The sequence below is a fragment of the Mesoplodon densirostris genome, chromosome 3, assembly GCF_025265405.1.
Source record: "Mesoplodon densirostris isolate mMesDen1 chromosome 3, mMesDen1 primary haplotype, whole genome shotgun sequence".
Classification (NCBI taxonomy): Eukaryota; Metazoa; Chordata; class Mammalia; order Artiodactyla; family Ziphiidae; genus Mesoplodon; species Mesoplodon densirostris.
The window spans coordinates 23,624,908-23,638,127 of record NC_082663.1 but is presented as its reverse complement, the minus strand read 5'-3'; positions in this window follow the sequence as shown (position 1 = coordinate 23,638,127).

Genomic DNA, 13,220 nt, shown 5'->3' with positions numbered 1-13,220 from the left:
AGAACAAAGTTGGAGAATATTTATATGCCACATCCTAATGACACATGGAATAAGAAAGTTGAGCTCACCATTCTGAAACTTAATATCTCTTTTGTTTACTAAAAAAAGCAAAACTGTGATAATCAGATATGTTTCACTTATATCTAGGGATAGTTATATTAAGCATGGTGTTTGTAATAAGAAGCTGCTGTTGCTCAAATGGATATTGCAACATATTTTTCTTGTCCACTCAATTTTATAATCTATGTTAGACAGAATATTTAGCTTACCAACTTACTCTAATTATCCATATGTATACCCCAGTTACCATGTTTTAATTAATGTGAACATTATATAAGTTATATAAATCATCTTGAGTTATGAAAAACTTTTTAAACTATCTTTCTAGCATATTGTTAAGATAAAATTAAAATTTTATTTATAGTCAATTCACTTAAAAATATTTTATCTGAAGATTTTGAGTGGAAAGAAAAAGCATTACCATTACCTGTACCCTCAGAAGGATTGACTGAGTATCTTAGTATCAAATAACATTTACATAAAGTATGAGATAACTTGTTTCTTAATCATATGTATTAGGAAGTATATACTGCCTTGCTAAATAAGGGTTTGAAAACTCTTATTCTGATGCTTTCTAGTTTCATAACCTTGAGAAAATATACCTAATCTGTATTAAACTCAATTTATTAATCTGTGACATTGACAAACATTGAGTGACTCCTCATAGATTAATTGAAGAGATTAAATAACATAAGCCACATAAAGTATACTACTATACATAGAAAATGATCAAAGTGTATTGACTACTATTGATATTAATTTAATGTAAGTAAGTGTATTTGGTAATTCCACCCAAACAATCTCTGTATAGTGCTCCTGGCTTCTGGAATATTATGAGAGCTATTTTCACTAAAGATGGGAGATGATTCCACTTCAAATACAGCATATTTCTTTCAAATATATCTTCGATCCTGTTTCTATTTAGCATCCTTTGAAGTACAAATAAATTTCCAAAGGGAGCCAACCCTCTTTTGCTGAATGTTGTAAACAGATTTTTTCTTATTTATTTACTTATTTTTTGTAAACAGATTTTAATCTCAGTACCTGACAGGACAACACAGCTCTTCTCTTCAGCACACCATGTATTTGTCACTCTACTCAGTGTATCCAGTTTTCTGTGCACTGTAGATCAGTAGCTGTATCTCCATCTCCAGGCATATTTATTTCTGCACTTTTTGTATCACCAAATGATCCTAAGTATGCATTTATTGTTTCCTGAATTTTATATTTCAAAGGCACTAGTTATTGATTGGACAGCTCCAGAAACCTAGATTTATGCCCTTGTCTCCAATCCCCATTCAGGGACAGCTAGAGCAGTGGCCTCTATGCCATTCTTCTCAAAAGCCTAATTGCTTCAGGTGACTATCCCTATTATGTTCTGAAAACTCTGAGACTGAATTCAGAGAGTTGAATTCCGTTCTTTTTTGACATGTTCTAACTACATTCATAGAAGGAAACTTGTACACATTTTCAATTTTAAAAATTACCTAAAATAGTAAGACTTTAACTCCCCCTGGATGCCATGCCTCACAATCATGGTTGTTTCTTTGGGACATCAGTCTGGGCAGGAATCTCCTTCTCCTTCTTTGTCAGGAGGTAAAGTCATATATTTGTGCTTGCGTTTGTTCAGTTTCTCCACACTAAGTTTGGAAAGGCTGTTCTGATTATTTTACAATCCTGACATTCAATTGTGATCATGACTAACTTCTTGCAACCAAAACTATTAAGAATCGAGGAATAAATCCTCATCTTTCTGTTCTCAGAAGGACAAAGAGTGCCACACTCGAAAGGAAAATTGTTTTTAGTAGACCTATACAATTTTTCAGAAAGGATGCAATTAAAATGTAGACTACAAACACATATTGTACATATTTTACTGCATTGTGTAAGGAAACAAAAACACAGGTAAATAAAAGTAAAATTTCCTTCAGAGTTTTCCAGTTCACTAAAATAGCACTATAAAATGTCTTTGTGAAAGAAGATAATAGGTCTGTTGTTGGTTTCAAAACAGTTCTAGTAGGGTAAAAGTATCTTGAACTGTCAACAAATGTGGCATCCATCTTATCTATTAATGGTCTTGGGAAGACCATTTTCAGAATGCAAAAGTTTAAAACTGAAATTCACTTCATGGGGTTAGAACTTTTAATGGACTGTCACTGATAAGGAAATGATGGAGAGCACAATGTTTCTGCAATCTCATTAGCTGGATGTGTTGTGTGAAGTTGAATTTCCCAATCTCCAGAATACGAACATATACTACTAGTGAGGAGAGAAGAAAAGCAATTCAAAGTTCTATATTGAACTTTTATTCTTTTGAATACAGCATTAAAATAACAATTTCCATGGTATTGTATTTTCCTTATTTCTTTAGTGGGCAATAAAAATAAATCTCATATTACTTTAGCATAATAACATCCTTCCCAAGGAAATCTATTTTGAAATGACATCTCATGTGGTCAGAGAACTTCCCTTAGTTCATATAAAGTTGGCAATTACACTGTTTTCTTCATTAGAAAGAGACAAGATAATATATTCAATCATCAGTGTCACAGGGGCATGCTTCACAAGTATTTGCTTAAAACTTTTAATGCTGTGCAAATGTGACATTTAAGAAATATTTATTTAGAGTACACCAAATAAATTTGTTGGCTCATTCATGATGCCCATGGAATATGATTTTCTATCGATCATTTATATTAAAATGTCAATGTGTAAAACTAGATCTCAAAGTGCAGGAATATCTGTATATGAATGCAAACTATGTCAATCATGTAGAATTGGTTGACAGGTACACAGATGTTTGGCATACTGCAGCTTAACTGACAAAATTTCCCTATAAAAATAATGGTTTTCTCTTGTTAATGTAACATTTTTTTTCCAATTTAATGGAAAATTTAATTTTAGTCCCAGTTCTGCCACTTTCTTATTTATTTATCCCAGGCAAATCACTCAATCTCTCTGAGTTCCCATGTATTGATACTTTTGTGTCTAGTAACTAGATAATTGCCAAAGACACTTATAATTGTATGATAACTTTAAAAAGACCAGAAACGGGGTAGAGTAATCTCAAAAATACATTAAATATGTGCAGCAGTGAATAAGAATTCTGTTTTCCTCTATGAAGATGGTTGCTACAAAAGTGCAATGTTTCAGGTGGGAGAAAAATGTGTCTTCTGACATCTGCAGCAGTATTTCCATGTAAACCAGGAAAAAAGAATGACTTCAAAGGACATAATGATAACTAAGATGTATGGAACACTTTCTATCACTGATAGCTTTAACGATTTCCTTACAAAATCCTCATAGTAGTAAGCCTCTGAAGTTGATCCCAAAATGACCATTATTTTCTAGATGAAGAACCTGGGACTCAAGAAATTTGGGTAAGACACACAAGGTGAAGTAGCTAGTAACATCAGAACTGGATTCAGAATATGAGAGTCTGGCTATAGAGGTGATATAATTTAACCATGCTTACAGTGACAATTTTGAAAAAATGTGAGAATTCGTTCAGAGATTTGGAAGAGATATGGAAAGAGACCATCTATTTTAAGCAAAAAATGTATTGAAAGCAATATCCCTTTGTTTCAAAAAATACCTGTATTGCTGTAATTTTAAAATAAACTTTTAAATACTCTTCCCCTTTATCAACTGAGAAACAATTATTTGATTATTGGGAAATATATAAACAATCATATTAGCCAAATGATTAGAGTTGCTTGGTCTTCAACCAATGGCTTTTGGAAGAAAATAAATTTTTCTCTTGATGCTCCTCAAGGAAAAATTGGCATAAGAAATAATTGTCACTTAAATATTTTCTAAATGCTTTTAAGGACTTTGATTAAAATTGGGGAGGAGCAAGACCAAGGTCAAGTACATAATGCTTTTTCTGTTCATTTAACAAGGAGGAACTTCCTGACTTATTTGATTCAGCTCATAAGGACCTTTTTTTTTGTTAACATTCAACACTCAAAAATTTAGAGAGCTCACATTAAAATATGAATTTCTTTCTTTTCCACAAACACTGGAATATCTGCCAAACCTGGTTCTGAATTCCAATGTGGCAATGATCCATGGTTGCTGGGTAGCAGCTGCCACCTTTAGGCAGGCCATGCACTTTGCAATGCTTCCAACCACCCGGGGCCTGCTTCACTCAATTACATTTCCAATCTGGCATTAAAAAAAAGAATGTTCAGTGCTTTACAATCTCCTACTTAATGCCACCATTTAATACTTTTTTTTCCCCTTCCCAATACTCATTAGGGTCTTGTGAAGTGCCCTGAGTCCAAAGCAATGAATAATTTTTTGTTACCAGTGGAAAGAAGGATGGATTAATTTGATTAATTTCCTCTGAATGCTTTGAAGTAAAGCATCAAAGAATCACTGTTTACCTCTTGAAATGCTCAGATTTGATTCTATAGCAAAGAAAATGTGATTCAACTTTCATCCGAAGGACAATTGGAGAGCTTTGGAACTTTGTGCTTAAACAAAGACATATCATAGTTAGTCCATTTTATTCTTTTATTAAAAGGTATGTATTTAGCATTAATATTATTTACCCCCTGGCATGTATCAGTAAAAATAGTTTCCCTTTAATACGATTTTAAAGTGTAGATTTATAATTAAAATACATTTGCACCGTAAAAGAAGCTTTTATCCAAGGAAAAGAAAATTTGAAACTATTTTAACATACTCAAATTTGTGCTTTCAGAAAACTTCCCGAATTATTGCATTACAATTAGTTGCTATGAAATCATCTAGTCCTTGCTGTTCTGAAAAGAACCTTGCACAGTAGCCCTATAATTATATGTGCAATTTCTGAGTGGATTGAGAACAATAAAAATAATAAATTATATTAAGTTTATGAAAGTATAATTTGTATCATTTAGGGCATAATTTTGATTTTTCAGAATATAATTAGTACTTTGATTCTTTATATAGCTAAAAACTGAAAATTAGATAGAGTCATGCCGCCTTTACAATCCTTAGTATCTCTCTGTCTTTGTCTCTGTCTCTGTCTCTCTTGCTCTCACAAGCACAGAAAACACACACACACAAGCACACACATACACATTACTGCAATATCTTTTCTACTCAAAGTCTGAAAGGTTATACTTACATGATGTTTTGAAACAACAACACAAAAGAAAAATTAATGTTAAGGCATACTCTCTTAGAGATAGTCTGTGGTATACTCACACATACTGATGGTTAAAATGAAAAATATTTTTAAATGATACACAAAACAGCAATTTTCTATGAGCTTTGATAATGCATGCCTTTTGCCTCTCAGTTCAACTTTATAGATACTATATTGAAGAATCTTAAAAACAGTTCAGATCACCTTTATGCATAGAACTGTTCATCATAGTTTTACAAAGTGAAAACCTGGAAACAGAATTTCAAAACTAGGAATTAGTAATTTTTTATTTCATAAAGTATATTATTCTAATGCTACTAAAGTAATATATAAGGAGTGTGTAAAAAAACAAATTCCATCAAATGTATTTCCTTTAATGTTAAGTGACCAAAAAGTGCCAGACATTTCAAAATCCAGTTGTGTTTGTGTGTTGGTATGTGTGAAAACTGACAAGTAGAATATATTAAAAATCAAGTAGCTGAACATAGCCAAGACTACCTTATTAAACAGAAAAAAATGGAATGACTTACATTATTGAATATAAACACATATCATGTTACCATCCTCTAAAACACAATTTTTGTACAATCTATACAATCTACATGTAGGATATATATATTCTGTAAAAGTTACTTTTAAATGCTTTTGAGAGCTGTGGTTTTCCCTACTTTATCTTATTCTGATTCCATATTTTTCCAATATTGACCTCATATTGCATTTGTAATCAGAAATAAATTTTTAAATAATAAAGTTGGAGTGAGTCGCAGTGCATCCTGCAGGCAGCTTCCCAGCAAGTACTGTGGGACATCAGTTAAGCAACATCCCAATGGGTGTTCCAGCCACTTCCCTTCGAGTCCAGGACCCACCCCATCTACCCCAAATGTAGCTCCCCACGAGTTTCCTCTACATAGTAAGGAGGCAGTTCTCTGCTTGCTGGCATCCTCCTGTGGAACTTCAGTGAACTTCTCCACTATCTGCTGGGCTACAGCCATGCACCACCAGAGGGGTCTGAGCCTCAGTTTGGGGTGGGGCGTGGTGTTTTGGGGGTGGGAGTGAGGGAGGAAGTTTTGCACTGATATCACCCCTAAGAGTAGTGGCTGCTTTCTCTATTAGGTAATACTGCATTCTTTACTCCATTCACTTGTTATTAGGTATGAATTCTTTTGATAAACTGCACCCATTCCACGTGCCACATGGTTTATCTCCTGACTGAACCATGACTGAAAAATCAGCATTATTTACAGAAGACAGATTAAAAGAATCCAACTGTTAAAATGTAAGGGTAATATTTAGGTCAAATGTGAGACACAGGGTAACATGAAAGAGCTGTAAATGAAACCTTCCTCATTTGAGAAGAAGAAAGTGAAAAAAATGTGACTTCGGATATAATGACTAAGCTTCTGAAGAGGAAGAAAAAAAATTATCTTACTGAACTAATTATACAAATAATTGCAACAGTTAGGCATAAAGGTAGGGCTTTTTTAGTTTTTTCTTTTTTTTTTTTTTTTTTTTTTGGTGTATAGTTGATTTACAATGTTGTGTCAGTTTAGTTCCAGGTATACAGCAAAGTGATTCAGTTATACATATACAGATATCTACTATTTTTCAGATTCTTTTCCCATATAGTTTATTAGAGAATATTGAGTAGAGTTCCATGTGCAATACAATAGGTCCTTGTTGATTATCCATTTTATATATAGTACTGTGTATATGTTAATTCCTACCTTTAAGGCAGTTTTTGAAATCTATTTTTTTAATGTTTTTCTTTTTTAACATCTTTACTGAAGTATAATTGTTTACCGTGTTGCGTTAGTTTCTGTTGTATAACAAAGTGAATCAGCTGTATACATACGTATATCCCCATATCTCCTGCCTCTGTGTTTCCCTCCCAACCCCCTTATCCCACTCATCTAGCTGGTCGCAAAGCACCAAGCTGATCTGCTTGTGCCATGCAGCTGCTTCACACTAGCAATCTATTTTACATTTGGTAGTGTATATATGTCAGTGCTACTCTCTCACTTCATTCCGGTTTACACTTCCCCCACACCATGTCCTCAAGACCATACTCTACATCTGTGTCTTGATTCCTGGCCTGCCCCTAGGATCATCAGAACCTTTTTTTCCCTTTTTTTTGAGATTCCATATATATGTGATAGCATATGGTCTTTGTTTTTCTCTTTCTGACTTACTTCACTATGTATGACAGACTCTAGGTCCATCCAGCTCACTACAAATAATTCAATTTTGTTTCTTTTCATGGCTGAGTAATATTCTATTGTAAATATGTGTCACATCTTCTTTATCCATTCATCTGTCAATGGACACTTAGGTTGCTTCCATGTCCTGGTTATTGTAAATAGTGCTGCAATGAACATTGTGGTACATGACTCTTTGAATTATGGTTTTCATGGTATATGCCCAGTAGTGGGATTGCTGGGTCATATGATAGTTCTATTTTTAGCTTTTTAAGGAACCTCCACAGTGTTCTCCATAGTGGTTGTATCAATTCACATTCCAAACCAACAGTGTGGTTCCCTTTTCTCCACACCCTCTCCAGCATTTATTTGTTTGTAGATATTTTGACGATGGCCATTCTGACCAGTGTGAGGTGATACTGCATGGTAGTTTTGACTTGCAATTCTCTGATGATTAGTGATGTTGGGCATCCTTTCCTGTGTTTGTTGGCAACCTGTATAACTTCTTTGGAGAAATGTTTATTTAGGTCTTCTGCCCATTTTTGGATTCGGTTGTTTGTTTTTTTGATATTCAGCTACATGTGTTGCTTGTATATTTTGGAGATTAATCCTTTGTCAGTTGCTTCATTGGCATATATTTTTTCCCATTCTGAGGGTTGTCTTTTCATCTTGTTTATTGTTTCCTTTTCTGTGCAAAAGTTTTGAAGTTTCATTAGGTCCCATTTGTTTATTTTTGTTTTTATTTCCATTTCCCTAGAGGGTGGGTCAAAAAGGACTTTGCTGTGATTTATGTCATAGAGTGTTCTTCCTATGTTTTCCTTTAAGAGTTTTATAGTGTCTGGCCTTATATTTATGTCTTTAATCCATTTAGAGTTTATTTTTGTGTATGGTGTTTGGGAGTGTTCTCATTTCATTCTTTTACGTGTAGCTGTCGAGTTTTCCCAGCACCACTTATTGAAGAGACTCTCTTTTCTACATTGTATATTCTTGCCTCCTTTATCAAAGATAAGGTGACCATAGGTGCATGGGTTTGTCTCAGGGCTTTGTATCTTGTTCCATTGATCTATGTTTCTGTTTTTGTGCCAGTACCATGCTGTCTTGATTACAGCAGCTTTGTAGTATAGTATGAAGTCAGGAAGCCTGATTCCTCCAGCTCCATTTATCTTTCTCAAGATTGCTTTTGTTATTCGGGGACTTCTGTGTTTCCATACAAATTGTGAATTTTTTTGTTCTAGTTCTGTGAAGAATGCTATTGGTAGTTTCATAGGGATTGCATTGAATCTGTAGATTGCTTTGGATAGTATAGTTATTTTCACAATGTTGATTCTTCCAATCCAAAAACATGATATATCTCTCCAGCTGTTTGTATCATCTTTCTTTCATCAGTGTCTTATAGTTTTCTGCATACAGGTCCTTTGTCTCCTTAGGTAGCTTTATTCCTAGGTATTGTATTATTTTTGTTGCTGTGGTAAGTGGGAGTGTTTCCTTAATTTATCTCTCGACTTTTCATCATTAGTGTATGGGAATGCAAGAGATTTCTGGGCATTAATTTTGTATCCTGTTACTCTACCAAATTCATTGATTAGCTCTAGTAGTTTTCTGGTAACATCTTTAGGATTCTCTATGCATAGTATCATGTCATCTGTTATTAGTGACAGCTTTACTTCTTCTTTTCCAATTTGGATTCCTTTTATTTCTTTTTATTTTCTCTGATTGCTGTGGCTAAAACTTCTAAAACTATGTTGAATAATAGTGGGCAACCTTGTCTTTTTCCTGATCTTAGTGGAAATGGTTTCAGTTTTTCACCATTGAGAATGATGTTGGCTGTGGGTTTTTCATATTTGGCCTTTATTATTTTGAGGTAGGTTCCCTCTATGCCCACTTTATGGAGAGTTTTTTTCATAAATGGGTGTTGAATTTTGTCAAAAGCTTTGTTTGCATCTGTTGAGATAATCATATGGTTTTTATTATTCAATTTGGTAACATGGTTTATCACATTGATTTGCATATGTTGAAGAATTCTTGCATTCCAGGGATAAATCCCATGTGATCATGGTGTATCATACTTTTAATGTGCTGTTGGATTCTGTTTGTTAGTATTTTGTTGAAGATTTTTGCATCTATGTTCACCAGTGATATTGGCCTGTAGTTTTCTTATTTCGTAACATCTTTGTCTGGTTTTGGTATCAGGGTAATCGTGGCCTCATAGAATCAGTTTGGGAGTGTTATTCCCTCTGCTAAATTTTGGAAGAGTTTGAGAAGGATCGGTGTTAGCTCTTCTCTAATTGTTTGATAGAATTCAGCTCTGAAGCCATCTTGTACTGGGATTTTGCTTGTTGGAAGATTTTAAATCATAGTTTCAATTTCAGTGCTTGTGATTTTTCTGTTTATATTTTCTATTTCTTCCTGGTTCAGTCTCAGAAGGTTGTGCTTTTTTAAGAATTTGTCCACTTCTTCCAGATTTCCGTTTTATTGGTATATCATTGCTTATAGTAATCTCTCATGATCCTTTGTATTTCTGCAGTGTCAGTTGTTACTTTTCCTTTTTCATTTCTAATTCTGTTGATTTGAGTCTTCTCCCATTTTTTCTTGATGAGTCTATCTAGTGGTTTATCAAATTTGTTTATCTTCTCAAAGAACCAGCTTTTAGCTTTATTGATCTTTGCTATTGTTTCCTTCATTTCTTTTTCATTTACTTCTGATCTGATCTTTATGATTTCTTTCTTTCTGCTAACTTTGGGACTTTGTGTGTGTGTGTTCTTCTTTCTCTAATTGTTTTTGGTGTAAGGTTAGATTGTTTACTTGAGATTTTTCTTGTTTCCTGAGGTAGGACTCTATTGCTATAAACTTTCCTCTTAGAACTATAAACTTTCCTTAAAGAACTATAGGCTTGAATTTAAAAAGCAGAAGGAGATTTCTGGAAATAGACATTTAGTTATAAGAGATTTTTATGCTGGGGCAAAGGATGAAGGGGAGAGAGAATTAAGAATGTTAATGAAAAGGTGTACTAAATTATTTTCTATATGTACAAGGTAATCATGGCAGGAAACAAAACTTTTCCTTTCAAATCCAGTCCTTGTGCAAATTCAAGCTCAATATATTTACAACATGAAGCAAGATATGAGCTAACTTCACATTTTCAAAACAGATACCCTTTTCTGCATGTTTTTTTTCCTCTGTAAGGATTTAGAGTTAGTACCCATGATCATTAAAATATATATATATATATATATATATATATATATATATATATGAAACTCAGCATTCTTATTCAAAAAAAGTGTTCATACAAAAACCTGCCACTCAACTAGATGACAGTTTTATAAGTTGCTTCTTTTTTTTTTTGACAACCTATTTATCCTACTATATAAAATCCTTGAAGGAAGGCTTGCTATAAATTATAGTGTATTTCACAGGTCATGTAATTTGAAATTTGTCATTCTTCATTTTGCAGGAAATGGTTCATGATGTAAACAAAACATGAGCAATACAGTAAAATGTTTTGCTGTCTTTCAGTGTGAATAGATTTTTCTCTTAATTTTGATCACAGTCAAGGCAAACTATACATTGTTCTGGTCAACTATGGGTTGTAAAGAAGAAGATATGTATTAAATTATATATGTTGTTATGCTGTGGTATCTCTAATTGTTGTGCCTTGCTTGTTTGGTAGAGGTAGATTCTAAATTTCTAGAAAGAAACTTACTTTTGATTATTCATTTATTAATTAATTCATTCATTCATTTAAATACGCATCAATTCTGTCAAAGTGCTTATATTAAATGCCTAATAAATTCAAGAAAGAAATGCACTGTTATTGCACTGAGGCCAGAAACTGGTTGTTTTCTATTTTTAATAAATGATTAAAGTTACTGCTTTGAGAACATAAATTTTGAACGTTTTTCAGATATTTGGGAGCTCTTTGCATGTCTATTTAGTCTAATTTTAAATTTCAGTATAAACCTATTAATTCAGACTTGTACTTATACTCTTCAAAATCTATATCATTTTAAAATTTTTCTATGGACTTGCTTGAAATCATTTTCAGAGATGAGTCAAAGATTTCCACTTACATTATAAGACCAATATTAATCATCTTCTCATTATCCTAAAAGTGTTTGCTATCATATTATTATATATTCTTTGTGGATCATGAATTTGTCCATTTTAATATTGATATTGCCCATCCTCCTTTTTTTTGGTTATTGTTGGTATTTATTTGTTTGCTTTTATCAAGTAAAGAAGTGTCCCTTCACCATTTGCCAGTCAAAATCTCTTCAACACAGACAAGCTGTACAGGAAAGGAATAAAACCCAAGGTCATAGGCTTATTCCAAGTTTCAGAGAATAGTCAAATTCTCTCCAAGTATTCTTTTCTTTAACTGAAGTATATTTGGTTTACAATATTGTGTTAGTTTCAGGTGTACAGCAAAGTGATTCAGTTATACATTTGTATGAAAAAATTAATATATATTATTTTTTCTCAGTTATTTCCATTATAGGTTATTATATGATACTGAATATATTTCCCTATGCTAGACAGTAAATCCTTGTTGTTTATCTATTTTATATATGGTCTCTCCAAGAATTCATTTAAGCACATGCCTGGCAGCCTTGCCCAGTCAGTCTCTCCTTGACCCAGGTAGAAGTTTTCCAGATTGACATCACTAACAGGTTTGACTTTATTTATGGCTATGCATACTCAGTGCAAAATGAAAATGCAGTGCTCCTTATTCAAAAGTTCTTCAGAATTTCAAGATGGCAATAATAGAGCATTAAATCAAGTGTGTAGTCCTTCTGTCTGGGTCTGAGTGGATGCACTTGGTGCATGCCCATAAAGCTGGCTCTTCTTGTACCTTCTTTTTCAATGGTAATGTTTCCATCTTCTACTTCAGCCACTTTGGGAGAAACATGGGGAAAAAAACGGGAATTAATTTTTTTCTTGCAATCACTGATTTTCAATTTTAACATACAATGGAATAAAATCCATGGAGATAAAGACACAGTTGAAGTTCAACTGTCATAATAAACCACGAAGGTATTATATACTTCTGATTTTATAGTGTATACAGGATTATTTTTTGTAATGCATCTCCAGATTAAGGAATTTAAATAATTTAATAGTCAAAATTATGTTTAGGATTTAAAGAATATATTTAAGAACGCATAAAATTTGCCTTTTATCCTTATCTGTAATTTTATTCTATTTTTACTCTCAATATTAACTTACAATGTTTTTTCTTAGTTATATAATTTTTTACATTTTAGTAATGTGATATTCTTATTGTTATTCATTTGAATTTTATTCCAAAAACTCTGCTGTATCGATGACAATGATGATGATTGATGATGGGGGAATAAAATGTACATTACCCATGAATTATTTGTCTTAAGATTATCTACATGTAAACATCGATGACTCTAAGAGTTAGTTATGAAGTTCATAAATTAATCATTTACCATTTACTCATTATGTTATTTTTGTTGATATAATTTTATTGATAAATGAATCTGTTGCAATTTCGAAGCTAGAAAAAATGTATTGCCACTTCTTCTCAATGTAAGTGTATTGCTTAATTTTTAAATCCAAATGCATCAAAATTCAAAGGTAATTGCAGAGACTTTTTGTTAAATTATCACAACTTATCTTGCTCTTTGTATTTATAAGCTCTTTAACATTGCATGTATTCAAGATATCAAAGTAGCCTTAAAAGCTCATTACAAATGATAGCTTTTTTACTTAGATTAATCTGCTACTATGATACAAAGGGTGTTTTATTAAATATTCATTTTCTTCTATCAGCACTGATACTAGTAATTTAAGTTTGGCCA